Source organism: Bidens hawaiensis, unplaced genomic scaffold (assembly GCF_021521415.1).
Source record: "Bidens hawaiensis isolate Kalapana, Puna unplaced genomic scaffold, B.hawaiensis_p1.1 tig00045635_1, whole genome shotgun sequence".
In the NCBI taxonomy this organism is placed as follows: domain Eukaryota; kingdom Viridiplantae; phylum Streptophyta; class Magnoliopsida; order Asterales; family Asteraceae; genus Bidens; species Bidens hawaiensis.
Window position 1 is genome coordinate 43,640 of NW_027505949.1, and position 26,429 is coordinate 70,068.

Here is a 26,429-nt window from a genome sequence, read left to right on the forward strand (position 1 = left end):
GTCCCTATCCGTCCATTAAGAAATTGAGTTTGTCCATGTCCTTCCATGTCCGTCCGTTAATATTGTAAACGGACGTTAACGGACACTAATGTACAAACGGACACTAATGGTTAAACGAACACTAATAGACTCTAATGGACAAACGAACACATGAACATTAATGGACACTAATGAACATTAATTGACAAAACAAACATATAAACATTAATGGACCTAATGAACAATGAACACTAATACTTTCATTAACGACGAACGAACATACACAAACCTATCCTTACGGACGTTACCGAACGGACATTACCGGAAGTAATCAAACGGACGTTACCGGACGTTCACGGACACTATTGAACGAACCTGACCTTTGTCCGTGTTCGTCCATTAAGCTTACCGAACGAAACTTTTTTGTCCATGTCCGGTTCGTTTATTAAACGGACAAACACATACGAACTTCTTGCCGAACGGATAACCGGACGTCCACCGTTCGCTTACAGCCCTACTTATCCCCATACAGTTTTAGTCTTTCTTCCAACCTCAGCAGAAAATTATTCTCATCCTTATGCATTAAGCCAATGTTTTTCCATACACCTCTAAGAGATGATTTCACCGGCATCATGTCCCATTTGCGGGTGCCTCTTAGCAGCACATAAGCTTTCAACCCCAAGACCCTCATGGTCTTAATTAAGTATAATCTTATTCTAAACCACCCAACTTATATTATTTTATTCTTCCGAGCCACCCCAAATCAATCTTTTGCTCTTCCTTTCCAGTTGTTTCAGAACTTTGATCGGGGCTTTGAACATCGAAAAGTAGCACGTCCTTAAACTTCCCAACACCGATTAAACAAGCTAGTGTTAGTGTCCCTTCGAAAGAAAGATTAGCTTTCCATTTAGACAATTTAAGAGTTGAATTTATCTATAATGGGCTGTCATTTCCGATTAAAGTTCATGTTTGCCTCAAATGAAAGTCCAAGATGCAAGAAAGGCAATTTACCGACCTCATAGTGCATGAATTGGGCCCAACTTGCACATTCAGGCACATCCACCTTAGCACCAAACTTTTCTGTGAATACGTGAAGTGGTTTCATTGATCATGCAATTAACGATTTATATGATATGTATAAAATAAATTAACAATGTCATGGAAAGAGTTCTAGTGTTGTTTTTACCAAGATGTAATTGAAGAAGGAATTTTATGGTTGGCAATCGGCAGTTGAAAAAGGCGTCACAAACAAAAAACCAAAGAAATTATATGCATCTATCACTTGCTTTGATAATGGTTGGATCAAATATCCAAGCCTCTAAGTCCCAATTTGATGGATCTTTCAATATGATATCAAGTAACACGATGTTAGTACGGAATCCTAGGACCATGGTACTGAATCGACTTCTCTGGCAGGAATTTTCATTTTGACGTCTAACCCTAATTGAAGAATAAACTAAACAATACATAGGATAGCTATTACAAAGGCCCAAAGTCCAAACCCAAGCCAAGGTCGAAATCCATACAGATTTTGGCTTTCCCATTACCTAAACCTAAAAACACTTATTAGTCAATGTGATTTCCGCTTTGCTAGACCAAAACCCAGAAACTAGTGTTGTGCAACCCTTCATGTTGGGATTAAATTTTAGTAAGATCTAACAATAAACACAGTTATCACACCAATAGAACATTAAACAACTGATCTAATCCTTTGAATGTAATAGTATCACATTAATTGAACTCATATTTTAACTATGAATCCATTAGTGTTACGAAAGTAAATAAGCTTCGGAAATTAACAAGCCATTGAAGATTTCATGGGAAGAACAATTTTGTATTAATTATAACCAAAAGATTACAATCTATTGTTTACCCTCAACCTTAGCTCATCATTCACTGATTTTCAGTACATATGCACTCTGATCAGGTGAATGTGTGATTTGTAAAGTGTTAATGAAGAAGAGACTCTCTTCTTCATTTTATTCAAGTGTTATATTACTTATAAGCTAAAGGTAAAAGCGACATCTAACCAATTCTGTTACAAACTACTGATGAACTGATCTAAAAACTGTTAATTAAAGAATCCTATGAAAACTATTGATCTTTGTCGAAATAGCTGATGTTTGAACCATTAGTTGTTTGTCTTAAGTCTTTTGGATCTTCATTTGTTTGATGAGCATTCGTTTTGTCTTTAATTCTTTATATCAGCAGTTTACTTGGTCAGATATTTTGTGAGCAGCAGTTTGACAAAATCATAATAGAGAACAACTGATGTTTGATCCATCAGTTGTTTGGTTTCTGTACATCAGTTCCTTGATAGGTTCAACAATCTCCCCCTAAACTGATGATGCCAAAACCATTTATTATTTAAATCTATTGTACTATCTTGACCTTCTTCTTCTAACTGAATCTTTGATGAACTTTATAAATTCAGCACCTAGACTATCATTCTCTTCCATATGCGGTGGAACTTTTATACGAATCCTCAAATCCTTTTCATCAAACATGGGTATATCTTGCAGATCTACTCCTTTTTGATACACAAATTTCACATTCCAATCACAAAGGAGCAATTTTTTAGTTTACTCCATTTGATGATCTTTGACTGCTTTGATCTTCAGTTGTTTGAATAGAAGATGCTATCAAAGGAAATACTAGAGGTAAATAGAAGATATCAAATCCAAAACCCATCTTTACATCTTTATGAATATCCTTGATAGCTTGTAATTCTTCCTCTTTTGTCAGACTCCTTATTTTGGCTTATAAGGCCAAGTTTCTTTCTTTAATCCCTTCATCAGTTGTTGAAGTGACTACAACAACAGTTTTGGTTTTCTTTGCGTCTTGGGAACTTTGATTTATGATAAAGCTTTTGGTTTAGGGTACTTACTTGGATTCTTTTTCCTTGTTTGCACAATATCTCTGCAAGCAACCCTTAACTTATCAATTCCTCATTTGGCAGTCTCTTTTATGGAATGCAATTTGTTTTCAGCTAGTTCCACTTTCATCTTGAGGATTTATTTGTATTTCTTCTAATTTTACCTGTGTTTTAAAACATCCCAATCAGGTTCAGGATGATCCTGATTAGGGTCTTTTTTCAGAAGTCTTGTTATTCTCTCACAATCAGCTTGGAGTTCTTCATAAGTCCATCCTCTGAATTTATAAGGAGAAACTTTATATTTTATATGCTCTTAAAGCCATAAAATGCAGCCTTCCTTGCTTCCATCAATAACGTTTTGCCATTTACTAGTTTTTCAAACACAACCAAGCTTCTTTCATAAGCTTGTTGTTCCAAATCTCTTGTCTTTAGAAGCTCTTGTTGATAGACACTTGCAACTTCTTCATCAGACATTATTTGAGTAGCCTTTGCAACCTCCCTTTCTTGATGTGAAATTGTTGGTCCCTTGATCGGATCTAAAAACACACAACTAATACTAGTTATCTTGTATCAACCTCTACACTAGTTGGTGGAAACAACTAGTTAGGACCGAGATCTCGGATCTTGTTTGGTATGCTTATTGCCGTAAGGTGAAAGAGAGAGTTTGTAGGTTAAGGATAAGATTTACCAAAACAGTTATGTTGTGTATGAGATACACATAGAATATATAGTGTGTGTATTCTCATGCACAAGTCTTTCATTACCATAGCCCAATGGGCTTAAGTACAAATGGCCTTAGGCCCAAACATTACAAAAATAAATTAAACAAACTACAAACAAAATACATGTTACAAATACAAAAGACTAAACTTGAAATGGCCTGTACAATCTCCCTCTAGTCTTTAGTATTGCGTTATTATCTTCCATCACCACTCACACTCGGACTTGTACTCGAAGACATCATCTGGATCTTGAAATGGTTGCTCTTCAACAAGAAGTTTGACAAACTTGTTGAACTTTCCAACGATCGCGTTCGTGTTGTCACGACGGACATCTTCAACCGTACATAGGGGCGACTCCACAAGCTTCTTTAAGTCGCTCAATCCGAAACCTGCAAGTTCGTGTACATTAAAGAACCTCAGGTCATGAGTGCGCTTGCAGTGATTATGACTTCGGCGTGCTCATTGTCGAACTCTCAAGCGATGAAGTCAAAGAGAAGGTCATCCTCAAATGGCATGCCGTGACAGATTGGTTCACTCTGATCTTCGGATATCTTGTATCTTTGACCTTTGGACGGCTTGTTGGTGAAAGGATTGATCTTCTTTGTCTTGTAAGACCTACCCGGATTGACAGTGAACGTCGGGCAGTCTTCCTTCCACTATCTCTTCAAGAATCGCTTGAACCATGATTCCACTGAGTCCTTCTTCTCATCTCGAGCAATGGTTTTTCTGAAGTAGTTCATGTCGAGGACAGACAAAGAGTGCATATCTCCATAGGTGAGATATTGTCAGATCACCATTCGCATGTCGAATATCCCAACTTTTTCTATCTTTGTGCCCTTTTGCATAAAGAATGGGATCTGAGTTATGGTACGGTTTCGATCTCCATCTTAAGCTTCCCATCCTGCTCACGCTGTAGAGCTTGACGCCTTTTCTAGACTTTCTTTGAGCAGGATTAGCAGCTGGACTGACAACCGGATCTTCAACGACAGGCTCAACATTCTCATTAACCGGAGTGCTAGGGTTAGGAGAATAGTTGATTCCATCGTCACTGTCATCATTATTTTCTTCCACGACTTTCATGACTGGTGAGTCGGTACTTGCAAAAGAGCAAACGTTAAATAAAGAGGCTATTTCAGCCTCAACAGTAGCATCCGTCTCATGAGTTTTCTCAGCCTCCTTTGGCGGTTCATCATCACTCGCCTTATTTCTGCCAGAGGCATCATCACTACCACTAGCATCACCACCACTACCACCATTTCCACCACGAGGTTCATCATAACTATCATTCTCGTGGTCATCATCATCATCTTTCTTCTCATCACCATCTTCCTCATCATCATCATTATTACCATCATCGTCTTCATCATTAGACTCATCATCGTCACCATAATCTCCACCACCACCTTGCGCCACTTACTGTTGTGGAACATATGAAACCAAGGCAGTGGTAAACACAACACTAACTTTGCACTAGTGATAGGTGCCAAAAGTTGTGAACTTGTAGAACTGACCTACCCCGATGTAGCAGCTATAGGTTCAGTGCCTACAACGGTTCCAAAAACTGAAACAGGCTCATTAGCACCAGCCTTAGCTCCAGATCCTCCTTCACCTGTATCCTTTCTAGGTTCTCCCGTGTAGAGGAAACCATGAATGTTTCCTAGAGCTCTGACCCTTTCGGCATCAGTGACAAGATTAGCAAGAACAATTCGTCGTCGGTTGCTCTGCTCGGCCCTTGGCTCAGCTATACGAAGAAACCCTCGAAAGGTTTCAATCAGGTGCATCCTCAGATTCTCCATGTCCTCGTCAGTCAACCGCATCACCTTCATAACAGTAAGGTATCAGTTAACCAAGGACTCATTCACACGTCCTTTTTCAGCACGTTGTTCCTCCATATCTTGTTCGAGCATCTCAATTATCCCACGCAACCTCACACTCTCACCCAACAACCTACTCACATCCTGTTTTCTCCACCTTCCAACCTACTGACTCTTGAGCCCAAACGCTCAAAGTCAATCCACACTTTATCAAGAGTAGAATCAAGTTCCCTTCGAAACTCACTTGCAAATGTAGAGAAAAAAGGAAGACCAGTCTCTATCTTGGATACTCTTAAGTTTCTCAAACCCAACATGTTGATCAACATTCCTCAACGAGTTGTTGTTGATCAACTCTTGCTGATTATTGATTCTTTGCTGCAACAGATCAATCCATTCTTTCTGGCTAATGATTCAGGCTTGATCCAAGTCTCGTTGTTCTTGCAGAATAGACAACTGATCAGCCAGAGCGTCATGTTGTCAAGTGACTGCTTGATTAATAGCTTGTTGATCTTTGAGAAATTTAATCAACATGAGCTCTCGCTTGGCACGATTTTCATTTACATCCTCCAATGCCATAATCCTGTCGAGGATAGGATCTCGAAACACTGGTGACTTCTTCTATTTACCCCTTGATATTGGAGTGGAAACTATGATATGGCTTCTTAGGGTTGGTGGAGGTGTGGTCCATATGGTTGAGTGTGGTTTGGTTGGTTTGGGTAAGGTTAAGGTTAAGGTATCGAATGATGTAGTTATGGTTAAGGGTAGGCTAGTTGGTGTGATTGTGGTTTCTATGGCGGATGTGGTGGTTTGTGTTTGGATTGAAGATGTGAAAGTAGAGGTCCAGATTGATGTACTTCTAAGGTGAATAGGTAATTTGGTAAGGTAACGGGTGCGGTGGTCCTAGGGGAGGTTATCGTTTCGGCTTGGGTGGTTACTGGAATGTCTTCAAACATTGAAGGCATTGGTTCATCTAGGAGGGTTAGTGAGGTTTCGGGAGAGGTGGTGGGTTCGTCTCTAAGGGAAGGTTTATTTGGTTTAGGTTTGGTTCTAAGGATTATCCTAGGCTTGGTTTTGGTTGGGGCTTTGGGTGGTGAAGTGAGTTTGGTTTTGGATTTGGCCTTAGGTGAGGTTGGGGTTTGGGTTTTGGTGAATTTGATTTGTTTGGTTTAAGGGCTTCTATGGTTTTGGCTAATGTGGTTGGTGATCCTATGTGTGGCTCGGGAATGGTGGTGGTTTGTGATATGGTGGTTTATGTGGCTTGGGATTCACTTATCATAGCTGAAACCAAAGGAAGACGTACCTTAAGATGAGGTAATTTTAAAGGCGAAGACTTCGAGGAATCTTTGGCCTTCTTTAAGCGTTTAGTTGGACGCTCGGGCTCCTCCTCTTCCTCTTATTCGGTATCAGTACCAGCAGCAGGCTTCTTAGAGGATTCACCAGCTTTCCTCTTTTTCTTGTCATGTTTCTTTTTCAATTTTCCTTCAAAAACAACATCCACTTCCGGCTCTGTCTCAGTTTCATCAGCCGGCTCATCAACAGGCTCATCATGTTCCTCCTCCTCTTCATCATTACTAATGTGTGCTGCGTGTAGCTTGTAAAATGTAATGGATTGGGGTTTTAGCTTTTGCACAAGATCGTGTTTTAAATTTATAAAAGTGATTTCTATTAAAAAATAAACACACAAAATAGGCAAGTGTACCTATCGTATATGTAGAATAGTATTGGCAAGAACCAAGTATCGATCCGTGAACACAAATGTTTCTAATAATAAGCCTTTATTTTAATTCAATCAGAGAGTTTTAATCATTTCGGGGTTGATTTTTAACTTTTTATATGATAGAAGACTTATATATAATATATATAGGTGACAAGAAGAGAAATTTTGAATGATTAGTTCAACTATATGAAGATTACCATCTAAGATCAAAAATCCACTCCATTATTCCTTAATGATTATAAATAAACATGTGATAAACTTGTCCTAAGAATATATGATAGAATAGTCCCTCATTTCTAAGTGAGCATATTCTATGACATAAAAGAAAGTAGCATGCGCATTTTAAAGTCCACCCTTTCCTAATTTCATGCTATCACGATAATGTCAATTTAAGTAGACAAGCAGTTTGTTATAATAGAACGACTAGGATTGATTTCGATTTCTCAAATACCAATCCTAATAACTTCGAGTTGTTGTAGTTAACTCACACAACCTCCCCTTGGTTGATTTAATAAGGTTATAGTTACACATTCCATTAACATATGATTTCTTTAACTAGCATGATAACCTAAGCAATCATGTTAACAAAGTTATTTTAGAATTATCAAAACTAGAGAAATAGATCATAGCCTATGTCTCATCATTTCTAAGTACAACATAGGATCCATGTTTTATCTTTGAATAAATTATCAAAGTATTCTTTTTACCATTTCTAGTTTCCAAGAACATATGATTATCAATCATCGACTTTGATGTATTGAGTTGAAGTGATAAAACATTTTTCATCAATGGATAATTGCAAAATAACCATGTACTATACCAAACTAAACCACATGTTTCACATAATCATCAAGTAAAACAAAGCTTCTTCATAGATTATAGATGGTAAATGAAGTTTAGCTCATAATGAGCATTGTTATGAACATAAAAAGAGATTATGATAACAAACACATGATTAAGATAGAACAATCTAACCAAATGTGGATGAATCCCCCTTCTTAATGATGATGGATTATGATGATGTTGATGATGATGGATGATGATGGTAGCCTCCAAGCCTTCAAACTCCTCACAAGATCTTTAATATGAGTGTATTGTAGGTGTTTTTATATGAGAAACCCGTTTAGAGATTTTCTTCAAGCACACCCATCAAATGCAACAATAGCCTCTAAATGTAGGCAGTCTAGAGTGAGAGGCACGGCCTCGTGCTTCCTGAGGCACGATCCCGTGTCTAGGTGTCCAATCGCATTAAATGCTGTCAGATCGTACATGATGACTCACCCACGGCCCCGTGCTTCTTGAGGCACGAGCCCGTGCTTTATTGTTACATGTGCTAATTCTTTTTGTCTAATATGAAAGGTGACCACGACCCCGTGGTTGAGAAGGCACTGCCCCGTGCTTTCGTCTTCAGTGTTTGTCTTATCTTGTGTTCAGAAGCATGGGGTGTGTTTCTTTTTTTTTTCTTGTGTTTTTGTTTTGTTTTTCTTCGTCTTTTTGCTTGTTTCTTCGTTTGAGGCTTGCGTTCACCTGAAATTACATTTTACTATGATAAGTAGCCTGGTGGTGAGCTATGTTATTTGATAGAAGTTGCAGTTTTTAGAAATTATTTGATGCTATAAAGGTGTATATTTTTATATACATCAAACATCCCCTCACTTGAACCTTGCTTGTCCTCAAGAAAGCTATTTATAGATATTCAATAAAAATGGAAAGTTAGGACCATAGCTTAAACATCCCCAAAGAGTTCTAAGAAAATGGGAACAAAATAACCAACCTTAGATCATAAGAATATATGTAGTGATATAAAAAGGCTATTTGTTTTTATGAGCTTCTGTTGATGCAAAACGTCACGCTCTCACAACGTTCACTCACACTCGGTTTTATTTCTGATCATACCTGTGATATAGGCATGCGAACTCTCTTAGCCAAGATGTAACCTGTGATAAATAAGCTTGTAACAAGTTCAAATCTCCACCTTTTTGAAAGGTTGCATAGATCAGAAGGTAATATGGGTTGGTTTTGTTTGAATAGGGATTTGGTATTTTATGGTGGTTCAAGGGTTTAGGTTAATGAGGATGGTAAATACAACTTCTGTTGACTTTCGGGAATCTTAAGATATCTTCGATGGTTAGCTTTTTTTATTTTTTTAAACAAACCTAGTGACTCTTTTAAGGTCAGATCGTCAAGACCAGTTTTGTCGAGGATGTGGATTAGTTCTTCCTCAATCCTGTTCTGAACATAACTCCCAACTCTAATGGATCGTTCGGCTTTGAGCCTAATAGCCCCCACCCTCATTAGTTCGGTATATTCATGTTGAGACGGAGTTTGACTTTTTCTACATCTTCCTTCGTGAGACAAGTTTCCGCATCCTAAGCATCGTTCGTATATTTTTGATCTTCTTTTCATTGTGCTTTTGGAAACTCCACAAAATGGTGGCCTTTGTTCATTTTGGCGCCACTTTTTCCTCACCTCATTGCCAAAGAGAAAGATTCTCTCCCTAAGTTTTGAAGGCAACCTAGGTTTTGCGAAGTGTATGCAGCAAAGGAAATTGAAATCGAAAGAATGCATTTCCAGTTCTTTAGGGTCTGCCGGTAAAAGACCAGTTTTGTATTTTACCGGTTAGAGGGATAAAGTGGTAAGGTTTTGGTTTAATGTTTTGTAGTTTGGAGAATGGTTTGCATTGATATTACATTCTTTCTTATATAACGCTTCATGCAGTCTTGAAATGAATAACCGCGACAAGTTCTAAATCACACGGAACATATGACTCGCTCAAATCTTCCAAAAAAAATACTTATATGGCATGAGGTTTATTTCACAGTAACGTAGGAATTGGGTATAAACGACATATTTTGCATAAATTTATTCTCAATATTACAAAGCTTCTTTTTTACCTTTTCACGTTTTGGTTATAATAGATTTGTAGTTGGTTATTTGCAAAATATTTTCTTGGATTTTTCTTTTGGTTTTGTTATAAAAATAGTCTTTATTTGCTACAAAAATTTTGTTACTTAAATAATCTTATAATTAGTTGAGCAAGCAATTGGCCAAGTAATTCCCCTCCCCACACTTGAATCTCACATTGTCTGCAATAAAGATTCATAAAAAATTAAGATTCGAATGGAGTATGGTGGGTATAATGGAAAGGTATTTCCCTATGGGTTTGACGAAATTTCGACAGAGTGTCCCCTGTTTTCCTTTTTTGTACCTGAATAATAAAAGACTGCACACAACCACAAACAACCAAACATAATACTACTGAAAATTGGGTATGGAATCATCCATACCCCACCCATACGGGCTAAATAAGTTCCTGATAAAGTGTCTTGGCAACTACTTCCATAACAAGCATCCAAACAAGCAAACAAACAAAAGACAAAATGAAATTGTTTTAACAAACATCATAATCAAGTCATGAAAATACTACCATCCCATCCCATGCCCGTGCCAGACCTACCAGTGTTGCCGCTCGTTAGTTACCCTATCCATGAGCTGACCCAGTTGATCAATCTGTCGCCTCGTTTCTTCATAATATGCTGTATGGCGAGCATCAGATGCAACAAGCTCTCCAGAAATCCTATCAAATGAGGCATTGGTGTTAGTTTGAAACTGATCGATTAGGCCGTACAGGCCCTCGAAGGATTACTGGCTGTGATAGGAGGGACCGACCCCTGATGATGATGGGCCTCCCTACCAGGAATACGTGCGGCGGTGGGTTTATGGATGTGGTAATCCTGCTCTCCTCTGGGGAACATCCTGGATCATCATGTCGGTAGAGTCCTCGGGATCCCAAACCTGGTTATGGGCATGATGAAATCTCCACACCTCTGGGTCTCTGCTTATTTGCTGGATCATCTACATGTTGATACAAAAACCAAGGTTAAGAGCAATCGGATGTAACATCTGCCCGAATCCGACCCGACCCAGGTACCCGTTTCTCTGACCCGATCTCTTTCTTTTATGATTTAATATTTATACTTATATTTTACTTTTAATAATAATATATATTTTCCTTCCCGCCTCTTTCTCTCTCTTTCTTTCCGCCGTCCCTCTCCTTCTCTCTTTCCGCCCTCTTTTCCCTCTTGTCGCCGTCCCGCCCTTAAGCCTTGTTTCCCTCTTTTTCTTCTAACTCTTTGCTTGTCCTTTGTTCCTTCCCGCCTAAGGTTGTCTGCGCAACTCCACGCGCCAGACCCCTTGCAAGGAAGCCTGCGTGAAGACCATCTGTTCCAGCGATACGCGAGACGAACTCTTCTCGCGGCGCGCTAAGAATTGTAATTCTTCCCGCAGCGCGCTAAGGAATTGTAGTTCTTCTCGCAGCGCGCTAAGAATCGTAGTTCATCCCTCGACGCGCGAAGAATTATAGTTCTTCCCGCGGCGCGCTAGGAATTTTAGTTCCTCCCGCGGCGCGCTAAGAAATGTGATTCTTCCCGCGGCGCGCTTAGAAATGAAGTTCTTTCCGCGACGCGTTAAGGTTAGTTCTGTCTGCCTTCGCGCTCGCGCTCTCTTGACCTTCTGTGTCTGCCTTCGCGCCTTAGCCTTCTCGCGCTAAACCCTTTGAGTTTTCTTCTGTTGAATCTAGCCGTTTGCTTTTGTGTTGTCTTATCTTTTGAGCTGTTGACCTAATCTGCTTTATGTCTGAAAAGCCACTTTTGGCGCAGCATGCGCACCAACCCCATTGGTTGGCAGAAAAAGTGACTGACATTATCTTTTGAGATCTGCTTTTGCCATGCTTGACCAGTACCTTTATCTGACCCGCCCATGCTTTTTACTGTTCCCTGTCAGCTTTATCTTGCCTCTGCAGCTGCCATATCTTTCCATATCTTTTGCTTTTGGATTCTTATGCTTTTTGATATCTTTTGCTTGATCCTGTTAAAGATCCTTTCCCCTTTTCTAGGGATTGTGTTCCCTAGGGTTTCCCTATAAATAATAATGTTATTTTTCTTAACACTACACACACAAACACTTATTATCTTTCTCTTCCTTTGCTCTCTGCCGATTGTCCTTCTGCCGCCTCCTCTCTTGCCTCCGTCTTCCTCCCTGTTCTGTCCTGCTTTTCCGGTAATATATATATTATATATAATAATTTACTTATGCTAACTTATAATCAAGACTTAAATCAATTCATTAAAACAATAATCTTATTTATAGGTTAACTTGTGCTTGTTTAAAGTTGGTTCTTGCTTTATCTTACACCGCATCGTTTATCAAGTGAGTAATCTCGTACCTAATCCCTTTTTATTTTAATGTTTTGGGATGTTCATGTGTTCATACAAACTTAGAGTCTTAAACTTGTTTATGAACTTTAGTCGCGCAGTATCCCATGTGTTGAGGACGTAGACTTGGCTGTTTATTTGTATGTGTGGATCATTAACCGTCTTGTCTGTCTATTCCGCAGTTCTCATGGTACCATTAGATGAACACGGGAGAACTATCGTTTATGATTTTCTCTTTTGTTTGCACATGCACAGTTTGTCTTGTTTGTGAGCTCAATTGTGAGCACTGGCAGTCTATGAATCTTAGAGTTGGTCCCGATCAGATTACACCCTTGTTGAAAACCAGACATACACATGCTGCGCGCAGATTTATTGTTATCTATGTATTGTATTAAACTTGATTTCTCACCAACACGCAAGTGTTTGACGTTTATTTTAACACATGTTCAGGTTTGCAGTAGCTGTTTTGGAGTTCGAGGACACGTAGGGAGTTTTCTTTATTTTGGACCTAGATTAAAATGTATCAAGACAAGTTATTGTTGTTCGAATATTATGATATATTGATTTATGATGATTTATGTTATCTTGTGTTTACCCTGCGCGTGCGCGAATGAATGTATTTATTAAATATTGACACCCAATAGTGTCACGAGTAATGAAACAATATGTGGCGCCCCGATGTATAATCCGCCTTGGGTCGGGGTGTTACATCGGATCTGGACTACGGGTTCCCTCTATGTCTGCATGGTAAGCTTTATAAAGCTTATAGATCCATGGACCGCCAAATAGGGCTGGAAATTGGGTACCTTTTAAAGACACGATAAGACCTGTTAATCAAAAAAGTGCGGTATGTGATTTTTTATTTTCTTAAATATTTGAAATTAGTAGGCTAGACTCCCTCATTATCCCTTATTGGTACACAAAACTTAAAACTGTCTTATAGTCGTGGCATACAAAGTAGTTAAACGAGTCGTATTCAAGTTTTATATTTGTGTCACGCACGTCGCCTCTTACCTGTTAAACCCGTTAAGACACGAATTGCCAACCCTACCGCCAAAGATCGGGGTGTTTGGACTCCTTGCATTTGCATTTGTTCTGAACAGTTGGTAGAACAAATAAGTGATGTTGCAAAGTGTGTTATTCTTCATGCAATACAGTACCAATAAATCCCTCAAGTTCACCACCCCTTCACTTTGACCACGAGCGGTGATGGTGTGGCTAAGTAATCGGTGAGTGTATCTCATAAGTGGGTCGTGTAACGCCGTGCTCTTTGAGCTGCTTGTAGTGTAGGTTTCATCCCCATAGCTTAATTATTGCCATGCTTGTAATCGTGTTTCCCCAGCCACTGCTTTCTCATCAGCATCTTCATCTGCGAATGTGGTCATAGCCTCGTACCAGATTGGTCTGTCTGTTTCTTTACTTGTGTAAATTGCCAAATCGACCCTAGTTGGGTAATCAATGTTGCATACCACTCACCCCCACACCTGAACTCGACTGTTGCTTCATCCCACATGGACACATTTATTGTCTTAAAAGAAAAAGAGGCTAAGAATACTTTGGTTAACTCGGTAATAGCCTTCCTTTTTTGGTTCAAAACCTGGCGCCATGTATCTATTTCACTAATTAAATTGCGTCAATGTATCCTTGCAAGCATAAAATCTCTTTTCTGGACGACGTCGGTTAAGGTAGATCATTCTAGTCTGGGCCCTTTGATCCCTTTCAGTGCGTTCTGGAAAGACTAGGAATGCATGTACATCATCCCCGTATTTAGCCATCTGCAATTTATATCCAAATCTGTTAAATTTTAACAAAGATTTTGGAAAAACTGGAACAGAACCATAACCACGGTGCCGTGCTTTCAGAAGCACGGCCCCGTGCTGCTAATCATTTCCCGTTTGACTTTTGTTGAATTGTGTTTGACCACGATTCGTGTTGTTTAAAGCACGGTTCGTGTTTTTAATCCTAATTTCAAACTCATCAAGACTCGAACTTGTGTTTTAAACCAGTTCTACATATTATTTGGGTGTGATTTGTTAAACGAATCACCCAAGATCCGAACCCAAATGGTTTCTTCCAACAAAAACCAAGTACAAACCTATCTAACAAATCATTATCTTAGATCTGAACGCATAACCCGTCTATTTTTCGGGTTTAGACCCGATTTCATCAATTGGTGAGATTTGGGGTTTATTTTAGACCTAGAATGACGAATTTGAACAATAGATTTGTTAAATTAGCATACCTTTGGTTGGAAATCGAAGATTTTAGGCAAAGATTTGAAGCATGTGTGAAAGGGCGTCAGTTTTCGTCTCTGAGCAAAGTGTTTTAGGGGTAGAATGATTTGGAAAATGTTATTTTAATTGGAAATACGTAACTACACTGTTAACTGGGGCACGACCCCGTGCTCTTGGAAGCACGGTACCGTGCTGCAGGTAGCAGCCATGTATTTCTTTGTTTGTTGTTTATTTAATGTTCTGGTCTGATTTTACCTGATTGTCTTTGAATATAAAATTTAAAGTCCTAGGAGTCCAGTAACTCTTTAAACATTACACGGAAAGTGAAAACAACATTAAACGAGAAACATAGAATTAGCCTAAACGAGAACAAATCCTAACGAGACAAGACAAAGTCCGAGCTACTCACGACCACCATTTCCGAACAAGTCTTGAATGTGTGGTGGTGCTCTTTTGGCTTCCATGAGTTTGGAAAGCTTTTTGTCGAGCTTTGCAATCTCCTGGTTAAGATAGTTGAGTTTGAAATCCACATCTTTGTTGTGGCTATCAACAATGTGGAAATTCTCAAACCGAAGTAGCTCAACTTTGTTGGTTAGCTCGATTAGGCGAGCTTCAGTTTAGATGTTACTCTCGACTTGGTCTCTTACAATGCAATGGAGCTTGATGATTTCTTCCTCAAGTTGTGAGGAAGAATCACCACTCTTGCTCTTTCTCACTAGTCTCCATTCTGCCCTTTTGTTTCCATTTCAATAAGTATGTGTTTGGTATGAATGGAAAAGTGAGGTTTGCATGCATTTTATAGAGACTGGAACGTCCAGCATGACTTCGTGCTTTATGAAGCACGACCCTGTGTTGCTAGGGGAATAAATGTTTCTGATTCAGAGAATTGTACGGAGTTCGCGCGTATCATGCTGAAGATTCTAGGGTGACCAGGCCCCGTGCTTCACGAAGCACTACCTCATGCTTTTTGTCACAGAATTTTTCTTTGATATTTCAACAAAAACGCGAGAGCCGGTATTCTTGGGATGATGTTTAACAGTTTAATTGGACATTTTGAACTTTCTAAGATTACTTTTTCATTAATTTAAAAGTGTTAAACACAAATTCGGGATAAGCCCGGTTTTCCTAAAAACATAAATTTACTCGGGTTAAGCCCGAGGGTCCTAAAACACTGTGCCTAATGGACTTGCTTACACATGAAAACATTAAAACTAATGTCTCTAGAGCCCACCGAAGGGTCTCCTCCGTCGAATGGTCCGGGTGGAGGGAAGTATGTGAAACCAACTACTTGAAACTGGAGTTGTTCGTTGATGTCTCGAAGCTCCATTTTCATGTTCTCCACTGATTCAGTAATTTGGACCAAACGCATTTTAGCAAGGAGATTCATTTTGGTGAGTTCCTTAACGAGTTCTTGAAGTTTCATGAGAAGCTCGATTTTGGAAACATGTCGGGCATCGTTTCTCGGTTGACGAGGAACGGGAATTGCTTCACTCATCTCAGTTTCAGGGGAGAGTGTTTTGGTGTGGGTTGGTGCAAGGAATGCTTTGGCAAGAGGTGCCTTTTATAGCCAACCAGATTTCAGACATGGCCCCGTGCTTTTTGTAGCACGAACCCATGTTTTTGGTCTGAAAATTCTGTTACACACCAGTCTGACTGAGATTTTTGCAGCGAAGATTCTGGCCCGCACTTTGTGGCACGGGTGCCTGTTCTAGGAGCACTCCCCCTTTGTTTTGAGACCAATTTTTTTTAGTAAAACAAATATTTACAAGGCCTAGTTTTGACGAGGGTCTTGGCCAGACCCTTCTCTTTTCACGCTTACTGGGTTGGCTGGAGGACTGTTACCTCCGAAACATCTTCAAATGGCTCATCGATGTATGATTTTAATCGATGTCCATTAACCTTGAATTTATGGCCATCAGAATTTGAAATTTTGACTGTCCCATAGTCAAAGACTGATTCGACTATGTATGAACCTGTCCAACGAGATTTCAATTTTCCTGGGAAAAGACGTAAACATGTGTTATATAACAGTACTCGATCGCCAACTTGAAACTTTTTGTTTCCTTTTAAATGGGCGTCATCTAGACATTTAGTATTTTCTTTGTAAGACCAGGACTTTTCATATGCCAGTGCTCTTAATTCTTGTAGCTCGTGAATCTGATCTTCTCGGTTTTTACCGACGGACATTAGATCAAAGTTCACAGCTCTTAGAGCCTAGTAGGCTTTGTGCTTAAGTTCTACAGGTAGATGACATGCCCTTCCATACACAAGTTTTAATGGTGTTGTTCCTTTTGGGGTTTGGTAGGCTGTCCTAAGAGCCCACAATAGGTCATCTAACTTTTCTGCCCAATTTTTGCGATTCATTCCTATAGTTTTTTCTAGAATCCTATTAATTTCTCGATTTGAGACTTCTACTTGCCCACTAGTCTGAGGATTATATAGTGTTGCCAGTCGGTGGTGAACTCCATATCATGCTAAGACTTTTTTCATCAAAGCGTTACAGAAGTGGGTACCCCTGTCGCTGATTAGGGTTTTCAGAGTGCCGAATCAAGAAAATAGCTTTTTCGGAAATCGTACAACTACTCGAGCATCATTAGTGGGAAGAGCTTGTGCTTCGACCCATTTGGATACGTAGTCGACTGCCGACCCATTTGGATACGTAGTCGACTGCTACAAGGATGCATTTGTTCCCGAATGAGTTAGGAAATGGGCTCATGAAATCTATTCCCTATACATCAAAGACTTCACAAATTTGAATGCTTTTTGAGACATCTCATTTTTGGCTGAGATTTTTCGGGTCTTTGACAAGCATCGCATGCTTGGATCAAAGTATGCGTGTCTTTATATATGGTGGACCAGAAGAATCCTTAATCAAACACTTTTCTGACTGTGGTTTCGGTACCGTGGTATCCACCAGTAGGTACTTCATGGCAGTGTATGAGAATATCTAAGGCGTCTCTTCCTGACACACACCTACACACAACTTGATTGGCACATATTCTAAACAAGTATGGATCTTCCCAGAAGTAGAACTTAAGGTATGAGAAGAATTTCTTTCTTTGTTGATGTGTTAACCCTTTTTAAGATCCTACAGGCTAAATAGTTTGCGAAGTCGAAAAACGAAGGACTTTCATCCTTCTCCTGCATGACTGCTTGGATATGCATGAGAACTTTGTGTGGAAATTATCATCAATAATTTCCTTGTGTAGTTCTTCTGAAACTGGCCATTCTAAGCGTGAGAGATGGTCTGCGGCTACATTCTCTGCTCCCTTTTTGTCTTTGACTTCTATGTCGAATTCTTGGAGTAGTAGAATCCATCGGATTGGTCTGGGTTTGACATCTTGCTTATTGAAGAGGTATCGTATGGCGGCATGGTCGGTGTAAACTATGATTTTGGAAAGGACTAGGTAGGATCTAAATTTTCAAAGGCAAAAACTACTGCTAGTAACTCTTTTTCTGTTGTGGTGTAATTTTCTTGTGCATCATTAAGAGTTTTACTATCATAGTAGATTGGGTGAAAATGTTTTCTTTGCGTTGTCCGAGTACGGCTCCAACTGCAAAGTCACTTACATCGCACATGATCTCGAATGGAAGGGTCCAATCGGGTGTAGTGATGATTGGTGCGTTGACAATTTTGTATTTTAATATGTTGAATGATTCAACACATTCTTAAGAGAAGACAATGGTGCGTCTTTCTCCAGAAATTTGGTCATAGGTCTAGCAACTTTGATAAAATCTTTTATGAAGCGGCGATAAAATCCCGCGTGACCTAGAAAACCTCTAATGGCTTTTACTGAAGTTGGTGGTGGCAGTTTGGGTATGGTTTCTATTTTGGCCCTATCAACTTCTAATCTTGCTTGTGATATCTTATGACCGAGAACAATGCCCTCCTTAACCATAAAGTGGCATTTTTCCCAGTTGAGTACTAAGTTAACTTCCTCACACCTAGCCAACATTTTGTCTAGGTTTTTCAGACAATGATCAAAGGAGTCTCCAAAGACTGAGAAATCGTCCATGAAAACTTCCATAGAGTGTTTGTTCATTTCATGAAAGATGGCCACCATGCGACATTGGAAGGTGGCTGGAGCATTACATAGTCCAAATGGCATTCTTCGGTAGGCGAAGGTACCATACGGACATGTAAAGGTAGTTTTCTCCTGGTCCTCAAGAGCGATGGGAATTTGAAAGTATCCGGAAAATCCATCAAGAAAACATTAGAACATTTTTCCAGATAACCGTTCAAGCATTTGGTCGATAAAAGGAAGTGGAAAATGATCTTTTCTTGTGGCGTCATTAAGCTTCCGGTAGTCGATACAAACTCGTCAGCCTGTGATGGTCCTCATTGGTATTAGCTCATCCTTCTCATTCATTACAGCTGTCATTCCACCTTTCTTGGGTACCACTTGAACTGGACTAACCCAAGGTGAATCCGAGTTTGGGTAGATTAATCCGGCATCAAGGAGTTTGATTACCTCTTTCTTCACTACATCTTGCATGTTGGGATTGAGACGTCTTTGATGTTGGATCACGGGTTTGTACTCTTCTTCCATGTGGATTTTGTGAGTACAAAAGGAGGGACTGATGCCCTTGATATCCATGATCTTCCATGCAATAGCCTTCTTATGGTTCTTAAGGACTTCAAGAAATTCGTGTTCTCTTCTTTAGAAAGGTGGGATGAAATGATGTAACATCCTACTTTCGATAAGAAATAATAAAATAAATTTCGTTATTTTTATAGTGTTTCGTTTATCGGTTTAGATAAATAACTAATAGAAGGTGGGCTTGGACTTTGGAAAGATGGAATAAGAAATGGAATGGGCCTTAGGCCCATGGGCTTAAGGGAGTATTAATACCCCTTAAACCTTAATCCTTTCCATTTTTATCCATCTCTACACCATAGCCTACACCATCAAAAACACACACAAACACTATCCTATAACCCGAGCCAAGATCCGAAGGTGAAAACCCGAACCCGTTGGTGCTAGAACGTTGTGACTAACCAAATCAACATCAATACTAGATCGTGTTCATAGATCGACTCATTTAAGGTACGTTTATAATTTGAAATCGTTCATTTAGGTTCGGATTCGTTAAGGTAATCCAAGATCTGTATCAAAGTGATGAAAACGAGCCAAACGAACTAATCCACAATGCAATTAGTTAACATTAGATAGGTTAATTGAACGATTGTTAATCCGTACCTATATATACATAAATCACACCCTTTAAAACGTAATGGATGATTAATGGATTAGGGTTTGTTGGCGTTGGGAATACGAGTTCAATGGAACCAAATTTGTGTTGTTTCGTTAAGAATCGGAGGTTTAATCGCTGATATGATGAAGTTTGACTGTTGGGTATTCTTGGCGATTTTGACTTTGACCCTGAGTCAAAGTCTGGATAAGAACTATTGACAGTTCATTATGATTGATCATTCGTTACACGGTCATAACGAATGGGACTCATTCGTGTGACTTGATATCGAATGAACCTTTAATTTGTTATCTATCCATTCGTTGTATTAAGATAATGAATCGGGTCGCATCAAGAAAAAGAATTAGGCTAACGAACCAGACTATAATTAAGATAACGAATCAGGTGATTCGTTATTTACCAATTCGTTAAGATAAAGATAACGAATCAGGTGATTCGTTACTCACTAATTCACTAAGTTAAGATAACAAATCATGCCACGTTCTGATAATGAATTAGACCATGAATCAGGCTATGTCAGATAACGAATTAGTCTTAATTCGTTAACCCCAGCCAGGGGCTCTGCCCCTTGGACCCCGCTAGGGGCTGCCGCCCCTAGAACCCCGCTGCCAGTGGCGCTGCCCCCGGGCACCCGTTCATTGAGGGTTATAATTAAACTAGAAATACGAGATGAGTAGTGATAGCTAATGAATACGTGTAGTTATTATACAGTTAGCCGTGCTCAACTAAAGAAAGGGATTACCATTAACGGTGAACGTAACCGAGTTCAGGTGAGTTTCTAGCCCCATTTCTTTGTTATGTTTTCGGGGCTGTGTGCATACTTAATGTGAATGTTAATACACTTACCTTAAATGGTAAGTGTATGTCTTAATGATGAATGTGTTAGTTATGTTTATATTATAAATGAATGCTTGATATTACATGAATGATCTTCGGATATTGCACATATTGTTAAGGAAGGCATAGTGTAGTAAGTATGATATGAGCATGTGAAAGAAAGTATGTAAGAATATTGCATGCATGATATTATTAAAGGTATGTACGAAGGTGATAATGATAATGAAAGGTAATGAATAATTAAAGGGTTGCAGACCATAACAATATATGCGAAGGTTAAAGGGTGGCATACCCTAATAATATATGCAAAGGTTAAAGGGTTGCATACCCTAATAAAATATGCGAATGTTACAGGGTTTCATACCCTAATAATATATGCGAAGGTTACAGAGTTGCATACCCTAATAATATATGCGAAGGTTATAGGGTTGCATACCCTAATAATATATGCGAAGGTTATAGGGCGTAATGCTCTTTAAAACTTAAGGTATGAATATGAAAGAAAGAAAGTATAAAGGTAAATAAGTATATTATAAACGAAAGTATGAAGGTATGAAGTATGTATGAAATTATGTAGTATTGAACGTGTGGTATGTTGTATGATTAACTAGAACTCACTTAGCGTAGCTGACTTTTAGTATGCACAGAGGTGAGTAGAATGAGACAGCTAGCTTGAGCGGGGGCACATGGCAGAAGAATAAGAGGCTGGCATCTGAAGACTTAAGATGTTTTATGTTTAATGTTTTATTTTTAAAGACAAAAGGGTTGTTTAAGACAAGTTAAGACCTATTGTGTAATGTTTTATGAAAGTTTTAATATTCTGAGAAAGTTTTAATTAACTCTGATTAGTAGAACTGTGTTTATGAGTAAATTCAACGTCCAATGTAGGGCATCGGTATCGGGGCCTTACAAATGATTACTGGGAACTGAGAGTCTTTTTCTAGAAAGGCATATTCAAGATGATTTGGTAGCTCTTTTAACTTCAAGGCTGGTGGTTCTTCGATTGATGTTTTTGATTTTTCATTACATTCGGTGATCTCACATACTACTTCTGATGTTTCTTGATTGTATATATACACGAATACTTTTTGTTTTCTCTGTCTCATCTGTCTTAGAGCTCTGGACCCATCTCACATCAATAACCCGACCCCTGTAGCCTATAGGTAGTTTTAGACAAGTTTCTTTTGAAGTATATACCCGCGGCGAGCGAAATGGGAGCCGCCTAAACCGTGAAAACGGGGTTGTGGGAGAGCAATACAAGCGTCGTGTTGCTAGGCGAAGCAGTAGAATGCTGCACCCTAGATGGCGAAAGTCCAGTAGCCGAAAGAGCACGCAAATCCCAAAAACGCATAGTTTCTCCTCCAAAAATGACTTCTCCGGTCGGGGAACGCATTAAATATTTACTAAACCGGTAGGCCCTTGAGCTGATCCCACGTTAGCTCCAAGACGTTGGTCTCTAACTAGAAAAGTAAATGCTTGAGCTTGAGAAGCCTCTATGCCATGCGGTAATGATTCCTCTGGCATTACGACCTTTACCACAATGATGCTGCCCATAGATCAAATGTATCATAAGTATTGAGATTGTCGTTTTCTGAAGTATGGTTGATAGTAGTGTCCGTTAAGATTTGTGTTTCTAATGAGGTATTAAGGGAAGATTTCCGCATATAGCAACTCACGATAGAATCGATGATGTCTACACAGTATAATGTGTCATCGTAATGTTGCGGATGTTGCATATATTTTCCTATGTCAAAAGTGATAGCCTCGTCATTGACCCTGAGAGTGAGTTTGCCGGTGCATACGTCAATGATAGCCTTTGCAGTGGCTAAGAAGGGTCTTCCTAAAATCAGAGGTACACTTTTTTTTACCTCCATGTCTAGAATTAGAAAATCTACTAGAAAAACAAATTTGTCAATTTCCACAAGCATGTTTTCAACAATGCCCCGAGGATCTTTAATGGATCGGTCAGCTAACTGAATGCTCATGCGGGTGGGTTTTTGTTCTCCTATCCCTAGTTTTGCAAAAACCGCATAAGGCATTAAATTAATACTAGCTCCTAGGTCAACCAGAGCATTGCTAACAGACAAATTTCCTATTAGACAAGGGATAGTAAAGCTCCTTGGATCGGTCATCTTTGGTGGCAGTTTTTTTGGAGGACATCTGAACATTCTTCACTCAAGGTGACGTGCGAGAGCTCCTCCAGCTTCCTTTTGTTGGTCAGCACTTCTTTGAGAAAATTTTCATATTTTGGCATTTGGGCTAAGGCTTTGACGAAAGGGATGTTTATGTGGAGTTGTTTGAAGAGTTCTAAAAACTTCCCGTACTGGGCTTCCAATCTCTCTTGTTTCAGCCATCCACGGTATGGAATAGGTGGAACATAAGTTCGGCGTGGTTCCTTAGGTTGTACGGTTCCTATTGGAACTAGTATCTCCTGTGTTTTGTCAGGAATTTCCTTTTCCAAGACTGGTTCTGAGGTTGGTGAGGCAACAGTGGTCGTGCCATTTCTTAATGTAACAACGTCGGCTGACACATTTGGGATTGTTATGTTGCTTGGAAGAGTTCCAGGTGGTCTTTCAGACAATTGTCGGGCAATCTGTCCGATCTGAGTTTCTATATTATGTAATGATGCTTGTTGACTTTTCAGGTCAGCTTCATGCTTCAACAATACTCCGCTGATATCAATGGCTCTTGCGTCGGCCTTCTTTTCTGCTTCGTTTGTTTTGGTCATGATTTGGATTAACATTTCTTCAATTTTTGAGTAGCTTGGATTTTGATGGCTACTGAAACTTTGATCTTGGAATTATGGTTTGTGCTGGAAGGATTGATTCATCGGTCTCTTTTCGAATCCGGGTAGGATTTGAGTGTTACCTCCATCTTTCCAACTGAAGTTCGGGTGGTTTCTCCATCCTGGATTGTAGTTGTTGCTGAAAGCATTATTTTGACGGATGATGAAGTCAACTTCTTCAATAGCCATAATGACTTGTTTGCAGTCACTCGTCTTGTGCATTCCTCCACAGGTGTCACAGGCGAGTCTGGTTTTTGATAGCTCGGCTTGAATTTGTTCGAATTTTTTAGAAAGTGCTTCAAGTTGTGCAGTGACAAGAGTGTTGGAATTGACGTGGTGCATTACTTTATGGGTTGGTGTAGATTTTGGTAGGTTGTAAGCGAAACTCTTCTTTGCTGCCTTCTCCATGATTTCAAATTCTTCGTTTGGTGATTTGGATCCCAGGTCTCCACCGGTGATTTGGTCGATGGCCTGTTTGTTTTGACTGGATTGTGCGTCAAAGAAAGTTTGTACTTGTAACCATACGCTCAGTCCATGGTGTGGGCATCTTCTCAGAAGACTTTTGTATCTTTCCCATGCTGCGTGTAATGACTCATCATGATCGGTCCAGAATCCAGTAATGATGGCTCGGTATTTGACAAATCTATCAAGTGGGAAGTATTTGAGGAGAAACTATTTAACCATCTGGTCCTAAGTAGTGATGGAGCGAGAAGGAAGAGATTCTATCCAATCTAGGGCTTGACCCCTTAGAGAGAAAGGAAAGAGTTTTAGTTTGATCTGATCTTCTGAACAGCTTTGAATTTTAAAGGTTCTGCAGATTCCTAGGAATCGAGATATATGAGAAAGAGGGTCTTCATCGATGAGACCATGAAATGAACTGATTTTTCCACCATGTGAATGGCGCTTGACTTGATTTCAAAATTTTTGGTGATTTTAGGTGGAGCCACTCCATTGCCGTAGCCTTCGAGAGTTGGCCTGGCATATTGGCGCAGTTTGGCTCGTTGTTTTGGGCCGCCATCATTTCTTCCGTTTGATTTTCTCCTGATGTTGTGGCGTCTACTGACTCGTCTTTGATTGTTTCGGCAGTTTCTGCAGTCCGTTTACGTGCCTGTCGACGAAAGAGGCGTTCCAGTTCATAAATTGGAGAAACAAGCTCAGGTTCAAATGTAGAGGACATACATGTGATTAAATCAAAGTTAAGCTATTTAAATTAAACTAAAGGTAAGTTGAAGTTAAACTAAAGGTTAAGCTACTCTATTTTAAAACTAACTAAGGTCTAAGTTAATTAAGCTAAAGTAACGGTTAGGTAAATAAAGGTAAAGGTTAGGCTAGCCTTAAAAATATATAATTTAATTAGTTAAAAAGAAAATAAAATAAAAAGTTAAAAATTTTATACAATTATGAACAATGATTAAATTAAAACTTGGATCGTTCTTAGAAACATACTGTGTCCCCGGCAACGACGCCAAAAACTTGATGTGTGCTGAGTGTAGCTTGTAAAATGTAACGGATTGGGGTTTTAGCTTTCGCACAATATCGTGTTTTAAATTTATAAAACTGATTTCTACTAAAACTAAACACACACAAAATAGGCAAGTATACCTATCGTGTCCGGAATCCGGTAATGATGGCTCGGTATTTGACAGTTTTATCAGGCGGGAAGTATTTGAGGAGAAACTATTCAACCATCTGTTCCTAGGTAGTGATGGAGCTAGAAGGAAGAGATTCTATCCAATCTAGGGCTTGACCCCTTAGAGAGACAGGAAAACGTTTGAGTTTGATCTGATCTTCTGAACAGCTTTGAATTTTAAAGGTTCTGCAGATTCGTAGGAATCGAGATATATGAGAAAGAGGGTCTTCATCGATGAGACCATGAAATGAACTGAAATTTCCACCATGTGAATGGCTCTTGACTTGATTTCGAAGTTTTCGGTGATTTTAGGTGGAGTCACTCCATTGCCGTAGCCTTCGAGAGTTGGCCTGGCATATTGGCTCAGTTTGGCTCGTTGTTTTGGGCCGCCATCATTTCTTTTAGTTTGATTTTCTCCTGATGTTGTGGCGTCTACTGACTCGTCTTTGATTATTTCGGCAGTTTCTACAGTCCGTTTACGTGCCCGTCGACGAAAGAGGCGTTCCAGTTCAGAAATTGGAGAAACAAGCTCAGGTTTGAATGTAGAGGAAATACATGTGATTAAATCAAAGTTAAGCTATTTAAATTAAACTAAAGGTAAGTTGAAGTTAAACTAAAGTCTAAGCTACTCTATTTTAAAACTAACTAAGGTCTAAGTTAATTAAGCTAAAGTAACGGTTAGGTAAATAAAGGTAAAGGTTAGGCTAGCCTTAAAAATATATAATTTAATTAGTTAAAAAGAAAATAAAATAAAAGTTAAAAAAATTTTATACAATTATGATCAATGATTAAATTAAAAGTTGGATCGTTCTTAGAAAGGTACCGTGTCCCCGGCAACGGCACCAAAAACTTGATGTGAGCTGAGTGTAGCTTGTAAAATGTAATGGATTGGGGTTTTAGCTTTAGCACAAGATCGGGTTTTAAATTTATAAAACTTATTTCTACTAAAAATAAACACATAAAAAGTAGGCAAGTGTACCTATCGTATATGTAGAATAGTATTGGCAAAAACCAAGTATCGATCTGTGGACACAAATGTTTCTAATAATAAGCCTTTATTTTAATTCAATCGGAGAGTTTTAATCATTCGGGGTTGATTTTTAACTTTTTATAAGATAGAAAGACTTAGAAGTAATATATATAGGTGACAAGAAGAGAAATTCTAAATGAGTAGTTCAATTATATGAAGATTACCATTTAAGATCAAGAATCCACTCCATTATTCCTTGATTATTATTAATAAACATGTGATAAAATTTCCTAAGAATATATGATAGAATAGTCCCTCATTTCTAAGTGAACATATTCTATGACATAAAATAAAGTAGCATGCGCATTTTAAAGTCCATCCTTTCTTAATGTCATGCTACCACGAGAATGTCAATTTAAGTAGACAAGCAGTTTGTTAT